This window comes from Silurus meridionalis, chromosome 19, assembly GCF_014805685.1.
Source record: "Silurus meridionalis isolate SWU-2019-XX chromosome 19, ASM1480568v1, whole genome shotgun sequence".
Taxonomy (NCBI): domain Eukaryota; kingdom Metazoa; phylum Chordata; class Actinopteri; order Siluriformes; family Siluridae; genus Silurus; species Silurus meridionalis.
In genome coordinates, this window is record NC_060902.1 from 17,936,764 (window position 1) to 17,949,225 (window position 12,462).

General features: G+C 39.6%; 1 pseudogene; it reads right to left on the minus strand.

The window, feature by feature from the left end:
* Positions 1 to 612: 612 nt before the first annotated feature.
* Positions 613 to 12,254, minus strand: LOC124402439 (annotated as a pseudogene).
* Between the last annotated feature and the right edge of the window lie 208 nt (positions 12,255 to 12,462).

Below are 12,462 nucleotides of genomic sequence, written 5' to 3' on the forward strand. Positions count from 1 at the left end.
CTCAGTTTTTAACATTTATGTTCTCTATGTTCTGTTGTAAATAAAATATTGTCTCATTATAAAATATAAGTCTTTAAGTTTTCATTCGGGTTGTAATATATCTAGCGTCATATGATTTATTTTCGATTCATATCTTTGGCTATGTTTCACATTTTGTGTCAGGGGGTCCCTGCCCCATGTCTTTATCGCTTAAGGGGTTCTTAACCTAAAAAAATTTCAAGGTATTGTCAACTCCACTTTATGACCCTGGACTCTCCAGAGCAGGTTTTCCACAAAAATACTTTAGTACATTCAGCTGTAAATTCCCGTCCAGCATGATGCTCTCATCACCCAGTTCACAGTAGAAATGGGATTGACCAGGTTGATGAGCTGCGGCTAATTTCTTTTTATATAAGCTTCAGCATTCAGGAGTTCAGTCTTGGTTTCATTTTATCCTGGATTTTAGTTTATTGTAAACTGAATTTTAGGCTGTGGCCACCAGTTCCTTCGAAATGAGCAGTTGATTTAGAAACATGACTGAGTCACATGACCTGAGTTTTATATAAGTGGAAGTTTGTGTTTAAAAATTATGAATGGTTTTGGAACTGAATAAAGCAGCTGATATCAAGTATATCAAGTTTACAGAATTTATTGAAGTTCAAGCAAAGACAAAAACAATGGCATATTATATGATTGTTGTCTTGTCTTATCTTGTCCTGTCTTCATCCTTTATTCAGCCAACTCCTTGCTCTAAAATTATAAAGAAAAAAATTGAGTTATATAAATACAATATAAATACCTTTTCTCATTATAAATGCAGAATAACAAAATGTAAAATTATGATTGAACTAACTACATACCTTTCCAACATCTCTGCTCTTGGTTCTCAGCTTGTTGACCTGGGATTCAGCAATGTCAGCACGCTCCTGAGCTTCTTCCATCTCATGCTGGACTTTCCTGTACCTGGACAGGTGAGTGTTTGCCTGCTCCTCCTGTGATTAATAAGCATTATTCACTTTAGTGCTGCTGTAAGTACAATATCAGCATGTATATGAGTACATAGTGACACACTTACAGCTTCCTCAGCCTGCCTCTTGTAGGCCTTTACTTTCAGCTGCAGTTTATCCACAAGGTCCTGCAGTCTATTCACGTTCTTCTTATCCTCCTCAGTCTGCAATAGTTGATGTTTATTTAGGATTTGTTTAGTTTCATTGTTTTTCTTCACATGGACTGTATGGTGATAAACATATTATGTACCTGGTAGGTGAGTTCCTTCACTCTCCTCTCATATTTACGGACTCCTTTAACGGCTTCAACGCCACGTTTCTGCTCGGCTTCGACCTCACTCTCCAGTTCACGCACCTAGATCAGACCTTACATTTATAGAAAACTTTCTAACAAAATATATTCACACTTTTCTTTACTGGTTTAAATACTGCAACTAACCCTGGATTCCAGTTTCTGGAGCTGCTTCTTTCCACCCTTCATGGCAAGATTCTCAGCTTCATCCAGACGGTGCTGCAGATCTTTGACTGTAATCTCAAGGTTCTTCTTCATCCTCTCCAGGTGAGAACTGGTATCCTGCTCTTTCTTCAGCTCTTCAGCCATCATAGCAGCCTATCGAGTGGGTCATAAACGTGTCAGGATTACATTTCAAGCATTTGTAAAGGACATTGGTAAAAAAGTATTTATGAACACTCACATCTGTGATGGCCTTCTTGGCCTTCTCCTCAGCATTCCTGGCCTCCTGGATAGTATCATCCACCTCACCTTGTACCTGCACCAGATCACCCTCAAGCTTCTTCTTGGTGTTGATTAGACTGGTGTTCTGTTGTTTAAAAAATAAAATAAAACATTAGGATAATTGTACATAAAATGTAAAATCGGCACCAAAGTTTGTTGTAGGAACAAACCTGAGAGTGCAGCAGTGCCACACGCTCACTGGCATCAACCAGCTCCTGTTCAGCCACTTTGCGGCCCCTTTCTGTCTGCTCCAGTGCAACTCTCAGTTCCTCAATCTCTGCCAGCATCAGGTTATTCCTGCGCTCCACCATGGCCACCTGCTCCTTCATTTCTTCTTGTCCTCTGACAGCCTCATCAAGGTGCAGTTGGGCATCCTGGTGTGACAGTGGATATCACTTTGACTACATTTATCATATGAAACAAAAGAAAACTTGTAAATAAAAAAAAAAAAAATTAAGGCAGACCTTGAGCTGTCCTTGGACATTCCTGAGCTGTTTCTGGGCTTCAGCAGCCTGGCGGTTGGCATGGCTCAGCTGAATCTCCATCTCATTCAGATCACCCTCCATCTTCTTCTTGACCCTCAAAGCATCATTCCTGCTCCTAACCTCAGAGTCCAGAGTAGTCTGCATGGACTCAATCACCCTCTGGCTGTTTCTCTTGATCTGCTCCATCTCCTCATCTTTCTCAGCCAGTTTCCTGTCTATTTCACTCTTAACCTGGTTGAGCTCAAGCTGGACACGAAGGATCTTGGACTCTTCATGTTCAAGTGTACCCTGAAAAATATGTTCAATGTTCAATATGATGCAGATCCAGTTGTACTTTATTTCTACTTGTTGCAGTTATGTATAGTAACCTCAGCTTCCTCAAGAGCAGTCTGATTTCTGATTTCTCAGTTTCCACTGTCTTCTTTGCCTTCTCCAGCTCATGAATGGTCTTTCCAGTCTCTCCAATCTGTTCAGTCAAGTCAGAGATCTCATCTGCAGAAGAAACATTTCAGGTGAATGTTTTGGATACTTGTGCTTTAGTAAAATTCAGTAAGTAATAGAAAATGCAGTTTTGTTTGGGTTACATACGCTGCAGATTCTTGTTCTCCCTCTTCAGGGTCTCGAGATGATCAAGAGCTTCTTCATATGAGTTCTTCATCTTAAAGAGTTCAGTACTGAGAGAACGAGCTTCTTTCAGAGCTCCCTCCAGTTCAGCCTGACCTTCCTCAAACTTCTGCTTCCATTCTGCCAAGACCTGAAAATATGGAGGACAGTTACATACTATGCTAATTGTACAGATCAGCATTGTCTTGTACACATTCAGGTGACAGATTCTAGACCTTGTCAAAGTTCCTCTGTTTCTTGTCGAGGTTAGCAGCCAGAGCGTTGGATCGCTCAACATCAATCATGAGGTCCTCCACTTCACCCTGCAGTCTCTGCTTGGTCTTCTCCAGAGAAGCACATTTGGAGTTCACGGCTTCAATGGTTTCCTCAGCCTCTTGAAGGCGCTGAGCAAGCTTTTTCCTAGGTGGATAACAAAGTTTGGTTTGCATCACTGATAATGTGTAAGGGCATCATTTTTTCATAAAACCATGTCTTATGTGTTTTTACTTGGCCTCCTCAAGCTCCTCTGTACGCTGGATGGCATCAGTCTCATATTTGGTTCTCCATTGAGCCACCTCACTGTTGGCCTTTGACATTGAACGCTGAAGCTCAGCCTTGGCCTCCTGCTCTTCCTCAAACTGCTCTCTGAGAAGATCACAGTCGTGGCGAGCTGATTGGACAGCATGAGCCAGAGCGTTCTTTGCCTAGAAGTAAAATTTGTTATGTATATTTATATTTGTTAGTGTTCATATTGTTATTATTATACCATTTGTCAGAGTTGCAACGAACTGTGTGTGTTCTACCTTGACTTCCTCCTCGATATGTCTTTTGAGTTCCTCGATCTGCTGAGTGTAAGCTTGTTTTCCTCTGGTCAGCTGAGAAACAAGTGCTTCTTTCTCCTCCAGCTGACGGCTGAATTCACCTTTAACAGGAGTGTGAATTATGTTACTAAAACTGATCGTGTGATTTCAGGATTCTCCGCTTTATCGTGATTTAACGTACCATTCTCAGTCTGAAGGCGGGCTTTTTGTGTGCTGATGTCATTGAGTTGACGAACATGTTCATCATTCTTAGCTTTGAGTTCACTCAGCTGGTCCTCTACGGTGCGGCACATCTTTTCTAGGTTAGCCTGGAAAGAGAAGCGTACGTATATAATGCAGATATATTTAAATGTAGTAAAACACGTCCTTTCTGCCTGTGAATGTATCTCCAATTGTTGTTGACTCAGAACCTTAAGACACTTCAGGCTTTAGATGAAGTTAACCAGGATGATGAGATTTTAATGTCTAATACCTTTGATTTGGCCACAGCTTCCATGTTACTGGAGAGATCATCGATCTCCATTTTATATTCACTCTTCTCCTTCTCCAGCTTCTGTTTGACACGCTGAAGGTTGTCGATCTGTTCTCCGAGCTCAGCAACGCTGTCAGCTTGTTTCTTGCGGAGTGCAGCAGCTGTAGCTTCATGCTGCAGAGTGGATTCTTCCAGATCACGACGCAGTTTCTGGAACTCGGCCTCGCGCTTCTTGTTCATCTCAATCTGAGCAGCGGTGGCACCTCCAGCTTCCTCCAGCCTCTCACTGATCTCCTCAAGTTCCTGGAGAGATCAGCTCTCTGCTTCTCAACTTTAGCACGAGCTGCACGCTCAGCCTCGATTTCTTCCTCCAGCTCTTCAATGCGAGCCTGAAATCAGGATTTTTTTTTTTTTTAGACATTTGAATTTTCCTCTACAAGCCTGAATATTATTGTTTCTCACAAAAGAAGTACCTGGAGCTCTTTAATCTTTTTCTGAAGCTGGGCACCCAGGGTCTGTTCATCTTCAATCTTGCTCAGAAGTTGACTTGTTTCAAAGTCCTTCCTGTTTTGATGAAATGGGAAAAGTAACATGTAAATATTTTTATAAACAGATTTGTATTTGTTGCTTTATCATTGTAAGACCCACTCACTTCTTGATCTTCTCATCAGACTGCTGCTTTTCGTTCTCCAGGTCCATTATGGACTCTTGGGCCAGTTTCAAGTCACCTTCAAGCTTTCTCTTGGCTCTCTCAAGGTCCATACGCAGCTTCTTCTCTTGTTCTAGAGAACCTTCAAGCTAAATTTGATAATGCATCTTATTAAAACACCTGATAATCATAACTGCTGAACCTTTTATGAATTACAGTATGGATATTTACATCATCAACTTGTTGTTCAAGCTTGGTCTTGGATTTGGTCAGAGTGTTGACTTTGTCTTCCTCTGCCTGGAGATCATCCAGAGTCTGCTGGTGTGCCTCTTGGAGGGCTTTCTTCTCCTTAGTGAGCTTGGCAATGTTCTCATCCAGAGATGCCATCTCTTCAGTCAGGTTCTTGACCTGTGTGAAATAATTTCATATGACCATATTACTACCTGTATACTTGTATTTCTTTTTTATTAAATATATGTTTTCTGTAATAAATACCTACATGTTTCTTGTGGAAGATAAGAGTAGCACTTTCTTATCTTTAGTAAGTAATTTCCTAATCTCAATTACTATCACTCAGATCCACAACAGTGGCGTGTAAAGCATCTAACCATAGTCACAGTCTGGATTTAGTGACTGTATCAGTAGTACAGTGTGTAGCTTCTGTTAATTTACAGTGCAACACACAAACCTTGTTCTCGGTGGCATGTTTCTCCTTCTCCACTTTGGCCAAGGTGAGCTCCAGGTCATCAATGTCCTTCTTCAGCTCAGAGCACTCATCCTCCAGTTTCCTCTTCTTGGCAGTCAGCTCAGCATTGATTTCCTCCTCGTCCTCCAGTCTCTCATTTGTCTCCTTGAGCTTAGCTTCAAGCTGGATCTTGCTTTTGATGAGTTGCTCACATCTTTCCTCAGCATCAGAAAGGCTCTCTGATTCCTGTTAATGTGGGTTTTTAATATAATAAATTCCAATTTTATTAGAAATGAACTTAAACTCTGTATGGAAACTTACAGAGGCTACTGCTAGTTGCAGGTCATTTTTCTCCTGTTGCAGAGAAACCATCTTCTCCTCAAGCTCTTTCTTCCTAGCCAGTGCTTTTGCCAAGTCCTCCTTCATTTTCTCAAAGTTCTCCTTCATGGATGCCATTTCCTTCTCAGTCTCTGCAGTCTTGAGAAGAGGCTTGATCTTGAAGTACAACTTCATCCATGGCCAGTGTTTCACATTCATGAATGAGCGGATGTTGTATTGGATGGAATAAATGGATTCCCTGGAATTTAAGATGAATTAGGTCACCTATTGTATTGTTTCTGTACTTGGTTTGTCCATGTGTCCATCTTTTGTCATCTAAACATACCTCCTCTCCATCATCTTGGAAAACTCCCTCCTCATGAGGTAGCCACGGCACAAAGCCTGAGTCATGGTCACCAGATTGGCTAGTTTATCATCTCGCAACTCCTCAAGGGTTCCCAGCAGACCGGCTTTGAAGAACACCTGCAAGTTCAGATAGATAATCAGATCCTTTATTTAAGGAAATTCTACAACGGAAATGTATAATAAGTCTTTTAATACTTATTATTTATGTACATTTAAAAGGTAAATGTTCCTTTCATTTGTATTTTTCTAGAAATCAGAAAATTGGAGTGTTTTTAGTGCCAACAATAATACTTTTGTTCTGACAAAACTACAAACCTTGGTGTGTCCAAACTTGTACTGTGTATGATCCACATCAATGGAGCCCAAGAGTTTCTCTGAAGCTTTCTTGTTGTCAATGAACTGTCCCTCTGGGATGACGCTGGCATTCAAGACTTTGTATCTAAAATGATATATTTATTACAGAATATATAATGTACATATTTTCATGTGTTTGCCCACAACTCATGTGTAGAACTGAAGGTATTTTGAGGTGTTTTACAATTAGCATTAATTATATGTAGAATTTAGATGACCTCTGTTTGAAGTCACCATAGAGGATCCTGCTGGGGAATCCCTTTCTGCAGATTCTGATACCCTCCAGCACACCATTACACCTCAACTGGTGGATGACCAGGAAGTTCTCCATCAGACCTAGAGGTTCCAGTTCAGTGCATAAATATGATGCTGTTTAATTATTCATTATAAATGTAGGAAAATGAGAAGAGAACCTACCTGGAGTCTTGGACTCATTTGGAATCAAGCAACGCACAAAGTGAGGGTGAGTGCTCCTCAAGTTGCTCATCAGCTTGCCCAAGTTCTCCTGGAGATGACACACATCATAAGTCAGTCATTGCATAGATTTTTCACTGTATATTTACACCAATAAGCTGAAATATTTACCCTAAACAATGCAGACACTGTCTGGAAGGAACCACCCTTCTTTTTGCCAGCCTTCTTTCCAGCATCAGCTGCACATCAGAGTTAAAGTGTATTGATATTCTTTGCTTTATATATGTACAAGTTTATATCAGAAACAGCACATTTGAGCTGCAGTTTATCAGCAGTAATAGTTCATATCTATAAATGTTGCTCTTACCATCACCAGCATGGGCTGCATAAAGGTGGCACAGCAGTTTGTTCGCGGACTTCTGGTACAGCTGTACAACAGAGTCGTTCAGTGGATCCTTGTTCTTGTCCAACCAGCCGGTAATGTTGTAGTCCACAGTGCCGGCGTAGTGCACCAGGGAGAAGTGAGCCTCAGCTTTGCCTTTGCCAGGCTTTGGCTTCTGGAAGGCGTTGCATTTGCCAAGGTGCTGGTCATGAAGTTTGTTCTTGAAAGACATGTCTGTAGCCTTGGGGAACATGCACTCCTCTTCAAGGATGGAGAAGATGCCCATTGGCTGTTGGTGACAGATTTTTTATTAGAGATCACTGGAGTTTTAGTGGTGAAAGTATGATTATTTTATTGATGACATTAATTGTACTGACACCACAATAACTTACCTTCTCAATAAGCTCAATGCAGGCAGCCAAGTCCATACCAAAGTCAATGAACTCCCACTCGATACCTTCTTTCTTGTACTCCTCTTGTTCCAGCACGAACATGTGGTGGTTGAAAAACTGTTGCAGTTTCTCATTTGTGAAGTTAATGCAGAGCTGCTCCAAGCTGTTGTACTGTTAGAGTTCAGCAATAGATTAGACATTGTCAAAGTATTGCACAAACCATCAGAGCACATATCATGGAGGAAAACATTTATTTACATCAAAGATCTCAAATCCAGCGATGTCCAGCACACCAATGAAGTACTGCCTTTGCTGCTTTGTGTCCAACATCTCATTGATACGAATGACCATCCACAAGAACATTTTCTCATAGATGGACTTGCAGAGGGCAGACACGGAATTGTTCACCTGAAAGTATAATCCATAATTGTTTATTCGTCAGGTGAAAACTCAAACTTTAATTCTTTTTTCTCTTAGTCACTAATGATACGTTACCTGTGGTACAGTCTGGCCTTTGGTCACAAACTCGTTTCCGACTTTGACTCTGGGGTAACACAAAGCTTTCAGCATGTCAGCTGAGTTCAGACCCAGAAGGTAGGCGATTTTATCAGCAACTGATGTGTGGAGAGAAGATTGTCTTTAATATCACACATAGCATACATTTACTACTTTATATATTTACAGACTGGGTAATAATTTATTTGATTTTTTTGTACTTTCAGTGCCATCAGGCTCAGCCTGCTCCTCTCTCTGCTTCTGCTTGAACTTCATGTTGCCATGATGCATCACAGCACCGGTCAGCTTGTAGATATTAAATTTTTCATCAGCAGTGAAGCCAAGAATGTCAATGGCAGTCTGTGTGATGAAGAGAAGAGATTGGTCATGTTATCTTTTAAATTAACACACACAAACATGTTTATAAAATCATTTCTTCCTACATCTGTGGCAATGAACTCCTCCACATCATCAATGCTCTTGACTGTGATTTCACCCTGGCTGATCATTGGGTAATCATAAGGGTTGGTGGTGATGAGCAGTGCCTCTGTACAAGGATAAAATAATTCATTGTCATTCACACAAATCTGTTCTTTAAACTAACATGCAGGGATTTTAGTAACATTGCAGTACATGAGATTTCTTACCAAGCAGCTCGGGTTTGTGTCCAGTCATGAGCTGGTAGAAAATGTGGTAGCTTCTCTCAGCAGACAGCTGGAAAGTGACTCTTGACTTTTCCAGCAGATCTGTTTACAAGCATTTCATACATAATAAACAAGCGTTTATTTTAGAATATTTAGAAATGTGATCATTAATCAGATCGACATCTTTTAATAATATTGGCAGATGTGGGTGCACTTTCTACATTTTGAACTGCATACTTTTTTTTTCTTTAATCACTAACAGGTGTTACTGCTATTGTTCAATCCAGCAAGTTCCCCATCGTCTTTTAGCGCCACCTCTACATTATCATGTAGTTATTATGGCTTCTCCATTAGTAAGTAAAATGCATTAACATACCTTTTAGATAGAAGCAAAACACTGGTTTCTATTCAAATGATTTGAATCAAACTTACATGTTTCAATATCAGCTGATGCCAGCTTGCCAGTTTGGCCGAAGTGAATTCTGATGAATTTACCCTATAAATTAAAGAATATATATATATATATATATATATATATATATATATATATATATATATATATATAATATTTCCAGTATATGATGAAATGTACATGACTACATACCACAATCTATATATATATATATATATATATATATATATATATATATATATATATATATATATATATATATATATAATATTTCCAGTATATGTGAACTTACAAAACGAGAGGAGTTGTCATTTCTCACAGTCTTGGCATTACCGTAAGCCTCCAGCAGGGGGTTGGCTGCAATAATTTGGTCTTCCAGTGAACCCTAGTGATGATGGCAGGTATTTAGTGAGGAGTCTGAGGTCTGATTCTGTCACACAGCAGTAGTAGTTTTTCTCTCACCTTTATTTTGCCAGCAACTGGTTCTGCCGCCTTCTTGCCAGTCACGGCAACCATTGCAAAGTACTGAATGACACGTTTTGTGTTCACAGTCTTTCCTGCACCAGATTCTCCACTGGGGGTAGAAAAGGAGAACCAGGTGTGAACAGTAGTTCAGTGCATGTATCTAGAGATGAAGCTCTGTGATTATTAGAAGTGAATCATATTTAAGAAGAGGTTTTGACTTACGTAATCAGGACGGACTGGTTCTCACGATCTAAAGGTGTAGAAGAATTAATTCAGCATTTTGTATAAGGCACTGAATTATTCATACAGTAACAAATAGTTAGAGAGAATCATAAAGAATATCGTACCAGTGTGCATGAACTGATAGGCGTTATCAGAGATGGAGAAGATGTGAGGTGGGGCTTCAATCCTCTTTTTGCCTCTGTATCCAGACACAACGACAGCATCATACACTGGGAGCCACTTGTAGGGGTTCACAGTGACGCAGAACAACCCTGAGTAGGTCTGAAGAAGCGTCCAGAGAAATGTTAATCATTAGTGTCGTCACTCTCGTATTTCTCTTTGAAAATTGAGTAATTCTTTGTTTAACTTACGTAGATCATCCATGCTGCGTAACGCTCTTTGAGGTTAAACAGCACAGCAGGTTCACTGAGGTGGGTCATCATGGCCATGTCCTCCATTTTGTCGTACTTTGGAGGATTCATTGGAAAGATTTCATCTTCCTTAACGGTGACAGTCTGTAAAATATCAGTGATAAAGCACATTTAATGGTCACTTATGTAGGATTGTGCAGTAAATGTAGAATCCTGACTAGTGTTGCAAAGGGGAGGAACATTTCCAGGAACTTTCCATGAGAACTTCCTCTGGATTTTTGAAAATACTCCAACATGGAAACTTGCAGGAATTAATTATTATTGTTTGGTCATAATTTGAGATGCATGCAAGCTAATACAGATTTAAATGACATTTTTGATTTAGATTTAATTGTTAGTATAATTTTGTTGTACAATAGTTTACACACATCACAAGGAAGTTTTAAGCATAAATGTGTTATATTCATGTAATTTACGTGACATTTTCTCCAAGATTGACATTTTTGACATTATTTTATGTGCAGAATTCGAGAAATGATTTGATGTTATGGAGGAATGCTTATTGCATGTAGGGGCGTGGCCTCAGTAACCCTGCAGTAAGTCTGTTGTGCGCATGTAATCGATGAATGTGCAGTTAGGAATTTAACTGGAATCGTAATAAATCAGGGATTTTTTAATCAAAATTATCCTGCAAGATTTTTTCGAATTACATTTAAAATATCTGTTATAGGCTCATCTGCAAATGTGTAAATTCCCAGTTTATTCTCATTTACTCCCATAGAAAGTTTCAAAAATTCAGGAATTTTGAAACCTTAGTCCAGACACTGTTAAATGGGTCAATTATCTTTACACTCACTTTGCCGCCCTCAGTTTGTACGGTGGCTTTGCCCCCCTCTTTACTCTTCAGTGTACCCTTGAGGTACATATCTTCGACATCGACCACAAAGACGGCTGTTTTGGCATCAAAAGGTTTGTTCTGAGCCTCAATCCTCTCCCTTTCTGGTTTGCGGAGGTAGATGGCCGCTGGGCCGAAGCATTCCATCTCACCATCTCCCATGGTGGCAGGTTACTGTGGAGTCAAATGATAGAAATGTGGCTTTTATATTGAATGAAGTGAATAACAGTCTGTGTTTTATACCAGTGTTCCCCAAACCCCGGACTACCAGTTGCTACCGGGCTCCACTGAAAGAATACATAACTCACATTCTTTTCGGTTTATTTTCTGATTCTGAACGATGGTTTATTTTGGAAAATTACCGGATTCACTCCGCCATATCTGTCTATGACTTACTCTTGATGCATATCAAGATGCTTGTTTCGGTCACATGTCTTACCTACATCTGCTACTTTCTTAATGGGGCTGCTCCGGCCGGTAACACATTATACATTATCACTAAATTGAAACCCCAAGCTAGCAAAATGAACAAAAAACAACAGAGTGGATTCACATTTATTATTATATTTAGAAAATACCAGTTTTTATGCCGGTCGTATCATTTTATTTTGTTGTATTTATCTGCTACACCTTAAAGGCCGGTCTGTGAAAAAATTGTCTGACATTAAACCGATCCGTGGCGCAACAAAAGGTTGTTTTATACATGATATACAGTATATTGTATACATATAAATATTTTTTGCCAGTTTTAACTTGAGTATTAACTTTGTATTTGTATTATTAAAAAATGTTAATTATAAATTCCAACTGAGGTTAAATCACAGTATTAATTCTGACATCAGATTAACTGTTTGTCTTTTTTTCCATCACAGCATTTAGCATTTCTCTTTCCCCTACAAAACATTATATGCTTCTTGAATAGATTTCCATGCAATTTCTGTACATCGCCTGACACAATAAATAGTAACTTGATGTAGATGAAGCATGTTTTTAATACTTTTCTACATTACAATTTTTTACACTGTACCTTGTTCGATGTTAAGAGGAGAAATTGGCAGATGGTAGATTGGCTGGCAGATGGTGAACTCTGAGGGAAAAACAGAGTAAACATTAATTTACTCATCCAATGCAAACACAAAGATCATTTTCAAACATATGAGACATCAGCACTGGACTGGAGACTTTCTCACCTTGGCTGGGTGCTTGAGGTTCCTTCAGTCCTTGGGGGAGCCTGTTATATAGCAGCATTACCGTTCACTCAGCAGAATTGTCTCTCTATAAATGGCCATGTTGTA